This window comes from Bradysia coprophila, unplaced genomic scaffold (assembly GCF_014529535.1).
Source record: "Bradysia coprophila strain Holo2 unplaced genomic scaffold, BU_Bcop_v1 contig_232, whole genome shotgun sequence".
NCBI lineage: Eukaryota > Metazoa > Arthropoda > Insecta > Diptera > Sciaridae > Bradysia > Bradysia coprophila.
The window spans coordinates 2,077,590-2,091,099 of record NW_023503493.1 but is presented as its reverse complement, the minus strand read 5'-3'; the positions used below and the strand labels follow the sequence as shown (position 1 = coordinate 2,091,099).

At 38.2% G+C, this 13,510-nt stretch overlaps 1 protein-coding gene across 1 annotated transcript in view; it reads left to right on the top strand.

The window, feature by feature from the left end:
• The first annotated feature begins 2,045 nt into the window (after positions 1-2,045).
• LOC119075865 (titin-like) overlaps positions 2,046-13,510 on the top strand; it is a 170,044-nt gene continuing 158,579 nt past the window's right edge. Inside the window, exon 1 of the mRNA XM_037182423.1 lies at positions 2,046-2,514. The gene's annotated coding sequence lies outside the window, so the exon portion shown is untranslated. The remainder of the gene's footprint in view (positions 2,515-13,510) is intronic.

The window sequence follows — 13,510 nt, the reverse complement described above, 5'->3', positions numbered from 1 at the left end:
AAAAATCGGGGCAGATTCGTTTGAGCTAGAGTGATTAGAGTGACCAAATTTTGAGCTACTCGAGCGTAGGATGAAAGGACTAATATTTTTTTGAGTTATGAAAGATATAGAGTTTCTTCGGCAAAGTCTCAGAGTTTTACGAGTAGAACAGAGGGGCATATGTGAAAAATGTCGAAAGTTGGAAATGGGTGGGTCAATTATGTTTTTAGAGGTATTTCTTGAATGGTGGCAGATAGAGAGTTACTTTCTTCGGCAAAGTCTCAGAGTTTTACGAGTAGAACAGAGGGGCATTTGTGAAAAATGTCGAAAGTTGGAAATGGGTGGGTCAATTGGGGTTTTGGAGATATTTCTTGAATGGTGGCAGATAAAGAATTACTTTCTTCGTCAAATTTTCGAATTTCGTTAAATTTCGTCAAATTTTCGAATTTCGTTAAATTTTCGAATTTCGTTAAATTTTCGATTTTCGTCAAATTTTCGATTTTCGTTAAATTTCGTCAAATTTTCGAATTTCGTCAAATTTTCGAATTTCGTTAAATTTTCGATTTTCGTCAAATTTTCGATTTTCGTTAAATTTCGTCAAATTTTTGAATTTCGTCAAATTTTCGAATATCGTCAAATTTTCGAATATTGTCAAATTTTCGATTTTCGTTAAATTTTTGAATTTCGTCAAATTTTTGATTTTCGTCAAATTTTCGAATTTCTGTTATAAACTGTAATAAACTTTGACTATAGTGTTGACTACACTTCTAAAACGACTGATATCCCAACAAAAATCTCTTCGGGAAAAGTGTGACGCAGTCTTTGAAATACAATTTCTAAAATGAATGATATCGCTAGAGTTGACGCAGATTTTTTTGGTAAAATTTTGGTTGTTTCCAGTCAAATTTTTTTTGGTAAAAATTATTTGGCAGTTGATGAGAAAAACTAAGCCAGCTTGTTTGAACTAAAATTGGGTGTAAAATTTAATTTTTGCGTAACGAAGCTGAAAGCGTCAACTCTAGCGATATCATTCATTTTAGAAATTGTACTTCAAAGACTGCGTCACACTTTTCTCGAAGAGATTTTTGTTGGGATTAGGAATGCTGCGAGAATCTATACCGAGTGTAGGATATTTTGTGCAAAGTACTGGGCATTGTGCAGCGTTTTGTTTTGTGTTTATTTAGTGATGTACCATCCACGTCAAGAAATTCCATCCACGTTAAAAAAATCTCATAAAAATCAATGCATGAACGAAACATTTAACGAAACTTACGTCTGAAAGTACCGTATCTTGAAATTGATCTGCAGAATTTCAAAATTTGAAATTGAATACCGCTAAAAATTCGAAGTGAAAATGTTGCTCACTTTTGTTTTGTCAAGTTGCAACATTCGAAGATCGAAATGTTCTCCGCAAATTTTCTCTTTGCTGGTTTTAACTTGTTGTTCAAACTACTTAGTAAATGTTATATACCGAATAACGACATAATTTCGGAGTCCTCTGTCTATCAGATTAGTCTGCATGAGGCCTCACTTTATTGGGATTGTAATAATGGAATTACTAGTTTGGATACAAATTTTTATGTTTTAGCAGTTGTTATCCGCAAGCCGTTATTCAATTCCACTATTTCGTTATAAAGGGATTGAGGACAATTAACACAAAACTCGACGAGTATGACTATCGCAGAAGCTTTAAGACACCTAACTCGACAATGTTTATTGCTCCTAGGAGTAGCTATAAATTTCGATGAACTTTTCATTATCATAGGCCGTGGATAAACTGATAAGATCACAATAGCAGAACACTACAATCGGTGGTAACAAACAATAACAATAATGTACAAGAAAAACCAACTTGACAACAACAAAATTTCTCTTTTATGTACCATTGAAGACTCTGTCACTTACCATTATGAATGAGAGATATATTCACTCATGCACTCTAGTGTACATAAATGCGAGCATAAAAACCCCATTCATAAATCCTCTCTTTTCTCGCTCACAATATTCGATCTCTTCTCCATTCGTATATTTGTTACCATGAATTATACCGTATGTCATACAATACCATTGGCATAAAGTCAGAAAACTCCTAGGGCGCGCCGTGATCGCATTATTGTTTTTTTTACGTCACTCTCGGATTTCTAATCAGAATATTTTTAAATCGAAAACATTTTCGTGGACACAAATTGTGTATTCACTACGATGGTCGTAAAGTGTTTATCGGTCGAATAGTGATGGAAAGTCGGCGGAAAATCTGTGCTTTTTATTCTGAATAATTGAATCAATGGAAAACAAAAAAGTTTTCGTATACCATTTGTACGGAAAAAATGGACTGTGCATATTGCGCTTGTGTGTGAGTGGAATATAAGAAGAAAAGAAGAAAAAAAAAACGAAACGAAATGTGCACAAAACATAAATTTTGTTGAGTACAAAAAGAAACCTCTGTACACGGAGTGTAAAATGGAATGAAAATTGAAAAAAATGTAAACTCGAAAGTGGATATAAGAGGATTTTCATCGGAAAAGAAATTCTAATGTAAGTTCCCAGCCAACGAGAAATTGGTTTTGTTTTAATTAAATCGAATATTATTGGAAGCAATGCTCTGCATATTAAATGGGAAAGTCATTGATATAAACACCATTCTCAATCAATCGTTTTCGTTTGTTTAATTTTCCATTTGTCTTCTTTATTATAACCCAAACTTCCAGTCTCTCCATTCAGACTCATAATCTAATAGAAATCATTCATAAATTTCGGTTTTTATGTTTTTGTGTGTGACATGAGTGCTTGTTGTTTTTTCTATTGTATTCCCATCTAATAAACGATTGCGTGTGAGCGAGTGTGTGTGTGTGTCTTTGCAGCATATGATGCATGTGAGTTATCCGTCCATTACACGAATATTTCGAGTGATGAAAAGATGGAATAAACAAAACGGTAATGTGCCGCATAGCCTTGAATGGAATACGTAATTAATTGAAATTGAAATTTTTGACGATTTGTACATAGCCGAAGTAGTAAGAAACATTACGATTACGAATCCATCCTTCGATTATCTTAGAAATTTAGCAAAAACGACAAAAACAAATAATTTGTTCATGAGTCGTTCAAGTCGTAGCTAGAGGTGTGCGCCGGCTTTGAAAACGTCGGCGGCGGTGCGCCGAGTGTTGAGAAGTCGGCGGCGGTGCGCCGAAAGGAAATTAGAGTCGGCGGCGGCGGCGTTTTCGGCGCGCCGAAATCTTTAATATTTATTCTTAAAATTAAATTTTAGTTTTTTTCTAATCTAATATCAATTCATTAAAAATGTCGGGGAAACTGGAAATACTTTTTAGTTAATTAACTAATGTTTGACGTACAATGGAAACTCGAAACGTTTACAGGATTTTTAATTGACTTTCTTAAAAGGCGCCTAAGACCTGGAAGGGTCAAAGTCTCGATACCGACTAACGAAAGATTTGTACCACAAAGGCTTGCAAAACATTCTTTAAATCGGGTTTTCATTGTGAGGCCATAATAGGACATTTTTGTACAGAAACAGAAAAATGTGCTAGACGTCAAGATCTACATTTTTCTCTATTCTCCACGGTGAAAAATCGATTTGAAGAATGGATTGGCCAGAAATATGTCACTAAGTCTTACGAAAATTCAATTCAATTTTTAGTGTTAATCGATTATTGCGCTGTATCAACATTTCTAAAAATTCCTTCGAGTGAGAGTGCACGGAAAATCCCAATATACGTGTGAGATCTATAAGTGGACTTAGCACCCCCATTTTTTTGCATATAGCTGTGGAATGCATATTGCGAAGACTGTAGTCAAAATAGCTGTGTAACTTATATTATAGCTGTGAGCCACATTTCAAATCCGTCACGAGAAATAAAATTTTTTTTCCTAAACTTTCATGAATTTTGCGGTCACCCATCCAAGTACTAACCGCGCCGATTGATGCTTAACCCGAGAATCCGACCGTCACCTATGCTGCTGTTGTGCTAACTTTGCTTGTGCTTTAACACGTTCTTATTTCGAAGCGTTGCTACTATAATATAAATTCTGCAGCTATATTATGCGGCACACAGCCTAATTCAAGTTTATAGTTTTAATATTTTGCATTTTTACTTTGGTGAGTTGTCACTTGGAGAATGGTTTTAGGGTCTGAAAGATAATGAATTGAAACTGTGTGAAGAATCGCCAATTCAATTATTATCTGTGACGATTTTGATTTTTAGGAGCAACACTTGGCTAATTACTTAATTCGTTTCTAATGTAGTGAATTTTCTGATATTTTCATTTGTCTGTGTTTCTACGGATTCTGACTATTGAAGAGGCGTTAACCTGATGATGAAACCTCATTATAATCAACTAAGCCATTTTAGAACAGTTTTTGGTGCAATTTTTCTATATCCATTAACATTAATGTCAATTGGGCAACAGCACTTGACTGCATGGTGCCATACATTTTCTGATATGCAGCCCACAGCTATATTTTTCATACGTCAAATATGCGTTACACAGCTATAATATAGAGTACACAGCCACAATATGCAAATCCTAGCTATAACATGTGTTGTCGATGCGTAATGTAGCTGTGTAATCCATAATATAGCTGTGTAACTCATATTGCACGTAAATAACCACTGTTAGTAGAATATGCGTTCAGTAGCTATATTTTTATAAGTCTTGCACCTATATTATAAGTTCCACAGCCTTTATCGAAATCCACGAATTTTCCGTGTGGTTGATATCTAGTGCCAGATAATTTCATTAAAAACGTTTGTGTTTTTCTCCAATGTGTATACCTTCGAAACGTATTTATCGAGGGGTATATAAATAATGGTGGTACAACTCAAAATTCAAAATTATTTAGTGGAATTTACAAAATGTTTGGTAGAGATTATATCTAGTTCAATGACATAAAATTATTAAATCATTGATCTAGTTGTTATTTTATCACGTTATTTTGAAGCTTCAGATTTGAACTAGAACCTAGAAATTTCATTGTTTAATAACCAAATAGAGTTTCTGACATGGCCTGAAAACCTATCTGAAATCTTAAATTTTTGAAAGGACAACTAATCGACAAATCTTTAAACAGAAAGAGGAATTTTATGTCTTCAAGACATTGCCTAGTGTCGTTTGTACGGAGCATATAAAAGGAATATTTTTGTAAAAAATTGAATAATATGTAATATTTCGGCGCGACGAAAAAGGAATCGGCGGCGGCGGCGGCGTTGGTCGATTTTTCTCGGCGGCGGCGTCTGTCGGCGTGAGCCAAAAATCGGCGGCGCGCCGGCGTAAAATCGGCGGTGCACACCTCTAGTCGTAGCATATGGTAACAAAATTTGTTGTTGTTCTTGATGTGTTGGACCGTGTTTAAACGGTAGAGTAATGAATGTGACCTTGCTTGACGTTGATCCAAAACATTTTCTCCACTTTTCAATCAACTTAATCCATTCTTTGAATCATTTGAATGGAAAAACTGGTGATATGTCCCGGTTCCCGGTTGATTGGCAAATATGGTTGGGTGTCGGTAGAATTCATTTGAGCGATAAATCGATAAGATTTCCTTTCCTTTTGTGTCATTTCGCGGAAATGAGACTTCCATGCGGAATTTAGTTGTTTCGTTGACATAACAAGTTCATCGACGTTGCCGGTGGAGATTCCCCACGGTGCGATTGAATGAATTTCAACTGAGCATTTCGATGCACTTTTGATAGTTTTGGATATTATTAGACAGCTCGGAGCCCTGAACAAGGTCCCACAAAAATTTTTGATTTTCATCCGTCATCCGCCTCTGAAACGTTTCCCAAATATGAGGGAAGCCACTGTCGGCCTCTACGTAGACGGTCTCCAAAAATAATTTTTCGGTCATTGGTAGAGGAAATCAAGTATTTACGCCTCTATGACTGTTTGAAAATCACATTTTTTAAACTTTAGCGTATCTCTTCCAGCCTCCCTTGCACTTACCGATTTTTTGTACAATTGCTATTAGAATTTCAGGCACTACCGATTGAAACCACAACCAGTTTTCCACCACTCTCTCTGTAGACAGGATGGGCTATGCACCAATGTCACTAACGGTACGGATGAAAATCATAAAAAAATTTGTGTGGAACCTTGTTCAGGGCTCCGAGCTGACTAATAATACCCAAAAATATCAAAAGTGCATCGAAATGCTCAGTTAAAATTCATTCAGCCGCACCGTGATCACCCAATTTTTTACCAGTCGAATGTTCAGGATCTTATTCAGACAGCAATTTAGTCAATGTTTTGTCACAACTGACAGGTATCAGGCAGAACTATGGTTCATTTACTAGAGTACTCCTTTATCTAGTGCTTCAATTGGTCTGCATTGTAGCCGTATCTAAACACTTCTTCTTCTTTCTATCCAGTGCTGGACGTAGGCCTCCCCAATTCTCTTCTATTTCGAACTATGCATTGCCACTTGTTGCCAATTTGCGCCGGCAATCTCTTGATACCATTATTCCATCTCTCCCTCTAGGTCGTGCTTTTGTTGGTCTCCAGTTCATGATCTTGTTGGTCCAACGTTCGTCTGTCCTTCTTGCAATCTGTCCCGCCCAGCTCTACTTTACAGATGCTATTCTTTCCATGACATCAACGACTTTTGTTTGCTGTCGAATCCATTTATTTGTCATTCTATCTCTGAGTGTAATTCCAAGCATACTCAGTTCCATGGCTCTTTGGGCCACTCCTAATTTATTTTCGGAAGCTGTCGGAAGGACACACGTGTCGAACACTTTACGTTTCAGACTTTTTTTTCATTTTGCTTTAGAAAATTAGCCTGAGGTTTCCGATCACTGTCCCCGCAAGACCAATTCTACGTTTTATTTCTGCAGTTTGGTTGTCCAGACTCATCTTCAATTTGTGACCTAGGTACAATTAACTGTCGACTCGTTCAATGACAGCATCACCAATTTGAATGTCTCTGTCATCGTCAATGGTTTGTCATGATTTTCGTTTTCGACAAATTCATCTTGAGGCCGACTTTGCTTGACTCCTCATTCTACTGTTGTAATATGATCTTCGTTCGATCTAGATCTGATGTCATCTGTGAAACGGAGATTAATCAGGTGTTGATGCGAATTTCACTCCAGTCTTCTTCTTTCTTCTTCTTTTTCAGCATGTTTCTATCCACTGCTGGATGTAGGCCTCTCCAACTTCTTTCCATTTCGTACGATCCATTGCCATTTGCTGCCACTTTGTACCTGCAATATTCTTAATTCCGTTTGTCCATCTCTTTGGTGGTCTACCTATAGCTCGTCTTTTATATGGTCGCCAGTTCATGATCTTTTTGGTCCAACGTTCGTCTGTCCTTCTTGCAATATGTCCCGCCCAGCTCCATTTCAGAGATGCTATTCTTTCCATGACATCAACGACCCTGGTTTGTTGTCGAATCCATTGATTCGTCATTCTGTCTCTGAGTGTTATTCCAAGCATACTCCGTTCCATGGCTCTTTGTGTCACTCTCAATTTATCTTCGGATGCTTTCGTTAAAGTTAACGTTACCGCTCCATAAGTGAGCACTGGAAGGACACAAGTGTCGAAAACTTTGCGTTTCAGACTATTATTCATTTTGCTTTTGAAAATTAGTCTGAGTTTTCCGAACGCTGCCCATGCAAGACCAATCCTACGTCTTATTTCTGCAGTTTGGTTGTCCAGACCTAACTTCAGTTTATGTCCTAGATATACATACATAGCTGTCGACTCGTTCAATGATAGTGTCACCAATTTTGATCTCTCTACCGTCCCCGATGTTGGTCATGACTTTTGTTTTCGATAAGTTCATCTTGAGGCCAACTTTGCTCGCCTCTTCACTTAACTGTTGTAGCATAAGCTGAGCCTGACCTAGATTCGCTGCTATCGGTACAATGTCATCAGCGAAGCGGAGATTGCTCAGGTACTCTCCATTTATCTTTATTCCCATTTTACTCCAGTTTAACTTCCTAAAAACACTCTGCAGACTGTCCCAAGCCAGTTTGAAAAGGAGTGGAGGGAGTGAAGTTTAACGAGGACGTAGCAGTAGATAAGATAGGATTAGATAGATCAATCTTAAGGCTGAATGAATCGTGAGCTGGAAGCCGAAAGAATTGGGGTTAAGGGACCAACGTTGAGGCGAAACAACACGATCAGGAAGCCCAAGGAGAGAACGATCCCAGAATTTTTATTAGCTACTAGGTTAAGCTTTTAAAGGACGTCCTTTAAAAGACGCCAATAACCTTTTGCTCAGATAGGTTCAAAAGAATGGGCAAAGCTTTATGGAAAAGAATATTCAAAAAGAGTAACACTACCCCGTCGGGCACAGTGCACTTTGATAGGCACTGTGGTCCCGGAACGTGCAGAAATGTGCGGGTCAGAGCTCAGGGATTACCGGGGGCGAGCAAAGTAAAGCTTTTATACTCACCAACCCGCAGTAGCAAGCGTGGTGTTTTAATACTAAAAACCTTCAAACGAAGCCACAACGAATTATACATTGCCACTCCAGTCTAATCACGTAAATGTAAAATACTCTCCAGGATTGCTGTGAATAACTTAGGTGATATGGCGAATGTGATGCATGGATGCTGGAAACTTATTTTACCACTGCAAAAATTCTATTGAAAGTAAACTTGTGCTGCACTCGAATTCATCCGTAACTTGGGTTTACCCAGCCTATTGATCTTTACGGCAGCTCCTCTGTAGTTTGTTACGTCCGTCTTTTTGCCACTTTTGCTGATTACTGTTATTTGACTCATCTTGAATTTTTCCTGATATATTCCATCATCCAACGGGTTCTCATAAATGAAAATGACATTGAGTGGAGTTGAAAGGCTTTTGGCACATTCACGTAAGACGGTCGGTGGAATCATATCAGGGCCTTCACCTTTCAGACGATTCAGAGAAATCATCGAAAAACGAATATTTTTTCCGCCTAAATGTAGACCACCAATTTGCAAAGGATTCATTGCTCCTTATGATTCCATCCCAAGTGGGCTTAAGCGCCTATGTTGTGTCTTCTAGATTCTGTGGCACGGTGAAGTATAGGCGAATCGTTTTCACAACTGCAATTAGACTGTGAAATCGTCTTCCTGCACGTGATTTCCCTACCCAATACAATACCCAAATTTTGAATTCTCCTCTCCTATCCTTTAGCCGTGCTCAAATGACAAGAATCAAAGGGGTATCAATTCTCTTGCGTCTACGCTGTTCTGTAGAAAAACCTGATGTCAGTACCCCTAATGACAACATCTGAAATCTTGGACATTTCCAGGCTTATTTATTTTATTGCCTACCCCATGCGGAAATGATCCATTACATAAAGGAACATTTTCGTTTATTTTTACGTAAATTCCTTTGCGACAATGGACTTTTGCATGGGGTTGGCAATAAACCAAAAATTTACTCGCCTACGGCTCTGATATACAAACTCTACACTTGTCGAAAAGACAGTTGCTTGTTGCTTGAAAATGAATCACTTTCGCAGAATTCAATGTAATCTACCGACGACCGAAAACTCCTTCCTTGTATACTAGGGCGTATCGAATTTTGTTGCTGGTGTTGCTGAGTCGAGGTAACCTTGGCCAGTAAGTGCACATAATATTCCATAACAGTAGCTGAACTCTTTTACAAAATATTTGGGATCTCGATGTAGCACAACCGGTTACATTGTCTGCAATGGCTTCGTGGGCGACGTGGGTACACTTAAAAAGTCCATTCAAAAATGTTGAAAAAGTGGTTTCGGATGGATCGCCGACCGGGACAATGCCTAGTGTACTGGTAGTACTCGACCTCCTCTACAACCTCATGCCAAAAGCTAAACTTAATAATTTGTCTCTCAGGAAATAAAAGTCAAAAACGAAAATGTCGAACTTTCGATGTTAGAAAACCTCGACAGACACACCTTTTGGACCATCGGTTTCTTTGGCAGTTTTGTAGAGTTTTTAACGCTCTACATCCTGCTAGAACATTGTTTTCAGAAATACTCTTAACTTTCCGAGTTATGACCATTTGAAAGTTAAAGTCGTCCGGTGGGACTTCTTCCCGGGCACCTTCGGATCCATCAACCATATGCCTGGACTTAGTTTTCAATGATCTACGTTTTCCGCACACAGGCTATCGCGACCCTTAAAATTCTCAAAATTCGATACGCCCTATTGTATACACCATTAAGCCTTAAAGCCTTTTATTGAAATAATCCATCAATTTGTGTGTTGTCGACTTTTCAACGCAAAAAATAAAAATGTTTTAAATAAACATTTCAGCGAAAATGCAAGTGAGTCCAATTATTGCAGCAACAGCATCCATGGAACTAAATTCCATGCGAATTCCAAGTAATGAGGAACAAACAGCTGAAACATTTAGTACATTTCAACAGCCACACAATTTATTGGGATTGTTGATATTAGTCTCTGCTTTCGGCTAAATTTATGTACCCACTTTGCCCGCGCTGAATTCATTTATCTCCGATTCTAAGTCACATAGCTAGCAGGTTACGAATGTTAAGCACACATACGCTCTCTCTCCGGTTAGATAAAAATGTAATTCACTCGAATAGTCCGGGATGCTATGTCGTCTCATTAGTTGGTGAGTTTTAAAGTATTTTGACTGCAGTATATGATTAAGGGGTTCAAAGTTTCCGAACTAAACTTTTTTTCTTGGCCCTCACGAACCGGTAATAACCAGTTAAAACCGGTTTTACTGTAAAACTCAGAGCTCGAATATCTCCGTCAAATCGAAAGTGCTGGCACTGGGAAAAAAGGTGAACCTGCGGAGTGATGGAATTCCAGGAACTGACATTCAAACACATTAATCTTTCCTCAAAAGGAGACAATAAAAAACTGCTGGAAATGTTAGTTTTTCTTGAGTTGCTTTGAGAAGAAGATAAGGACTTTCGCAATGATGGAATTCTAGGAAGTGACCTCCAGACATCTCCGACTTCCCCAAGTTCAGAAGAAAATTCCAAAAAACCGATGGAAGTGCTCACCATCCTAGAGTTCTGGCACTGGAAAGAAGGGTGACCCTTCGGAGTGATGGAATTCTAGGAACTGACATGCAAACACATCCCCAAATCCAGAGCAGACAACAACAAAAAACTGCTGGAAATGTTAGTTTTCCCTGAGTTCTAGCTTTGGGATGCATTTGGAGAAGACTAAGACCAAGCACATAGTTGCATATCATTCAAAGGTCTTGCAGTTTCTTGAGTTAATATCGTTCAAATCGTTCGAAACGCTTATTAATTCCCACAATTTTCCGTGAGAAAAGTACTGGTGCTTTCTTGAGCCGTTGCGCCCGATTCTTTAGTATGTCAGAGCTCGGCCAGCTAAGGTTGGTAGGGTTTGAAATTACCTTTCCAAAAAGTCCTTACACGTCAAAATTGAATAAGAAATGAGTCTCAAAGTTAGCGGTTTTTTTGGGACACTTTTCCGGGAATCCTCCAATGGAGGACCTCAATAGATCGGGCAGTTCTGGTCCCTTGACAAAACAGTTGTTTTGGTGTTGGAGCAAAGTTTCCGAAACCGTTGAGACCACAAAAAAGCATTTCGATTTGACGAAAATATCCGAGCTTTAAGCTTTACAGTAAAACCGGTTCTTACCGGTTCGTGAGAGCCGAGAAAAAATTTAGTTCAGATACTTTGACCCCTCAATCATATACTGCACTGCAGCCAAAATTACTTTAAAACTTGCCAGCGAGCGAGACGACTTTTTCTGACACAGCAGCCCAGACTAGTATATGAATGCGGATAATACTCAACGGTATTAAACATCTAAATAGATACTCCGTTTAACAGCGTATACATCTACTGTTGCCTAGGCCATGGTACATACTGAAGCGATGAAAATACAAAAAGGAAAATTTTCTCTCTTGGTTTTAAACGAATTTATAATCTTTTCTGTTTGTTTTGCTGCACATTATTGAGAGTGTGTAGCATATAAGGTTATGTGGTGTGTGAATGCCACAGTTAATCGGGTGTACATGAAATAATTCAATATTTTGTATGTAAATTTCAGTTTTAAACGAAATTCTGTTTTATTTGTTGTGCATTGGCTGTGAGAACTGGTTTCGGATCTTCGAAGTTTCATTTCTTTTTTCTCACCATAAAAGTCGTTGTTGTTGTTGTTGTTATTGCTTCGAATTGGTTGTCTAATATTTATCGTTTGTGTGGTCACTGACAACAATTCGAATTGATTGTGTTGCTACTCTGCATCTGATCGAAACATATCTTGTTGATTCCGGACGGTTGTTTACACTGTGTTATTAATGTAATTTTGATGGTTGTTCAAAATGAGCGTGCAACGTATGAATGTGTGAAAGCCGCCAGCTGGAGGACGTCCGCCCGCCCATTGTAGACTATAAATCCCAAATTTTTTTCTTTCATTTTTGCCTACACTCAGTAAATGAATATCGTCTGCAGAATTAGCAACAGCTGTTTATCCACCAGCTGGTGCACGGCCTTACGATCACTTTGTTTACGAATACGCATTAACAATAGTAAATACATTATAGAAACTATGTTCAGGTGGCGCTGACTCAAATTCCTATTATGAATGCTTATGCGTTAACAAAGAGCTCATATATATGGTTGTGCACCATTTGGTGGATAAACAACTAAATCTCTTCCGTAGTATGTCAAGCAATTTCCTTGAAAAACTCACACTTCATCCTACAGTGCCACACGACTTCCAAAACAAAGTCCATGGATGTTAGCACTTTGCAAAGGTTGTACTGTGTCTTTCATTGCAGTAGCCCACTTCCTTGTATCGAAAAAAGACTCCGAATGCATTAAGTTCTTTAAAATTTCATTTTGCTAATGATTCGCTAGACTTGTACATGCAACAGGATATGACTAGCCACTTGTTGTTAGTTGTTTCCTTACCACTTTCACCATGTGGCCTGATGAGATGTTGAATACAAAATCTTTTTGAAAAATTCCATCTTCTGTTCTGTATGGCTCATTGCCGATATTTCGTGGAAGAACGTTCTTTTCGAAGGAGTCGGCATTAGGGTCCACCCAAAAAGTGTTCCAGAAAATTCATCAACTTTAAAGCCATTTCCTGGCCATTTCTAAGTTCATTTTTCATAAAACTGTGGTGTCATTCGAAAGCTACTTTCTCATTTCTGATGATCCATGTTCAGGATGGCCTGAGGTATGGCCTGGGAAAGTTCGGGATGTCCAAATAGGGATTTGCTAAGTTCTCTCTAGATCAATGAAAGGTACGAAGACTAGAATTAGGAAGGCTAGTTCTAGTGTTTCTTGAACAGACATTTCATGACTACTTCCCTTATCTTTGAATTCTGTTCAAGGATTATGTGAAGTTCCATATTTGGGGTGGTATTGACGATTTTCCCTATGAAAATTGCAATTTCACTTTTACGGAAGCTCAGTCGTGTGACAAACACCTGTTTTATGGTCCCGTTCGTCCATAAAACTATTTCTGTGACTGCCTTTGGAGTAACTGACGTTCTTTGTTCTAGACACAAGACATTTCTTAAATTTTTTACGCTTTTTTAGACTATCGTTTGCACTTCTAACTAGTTTGA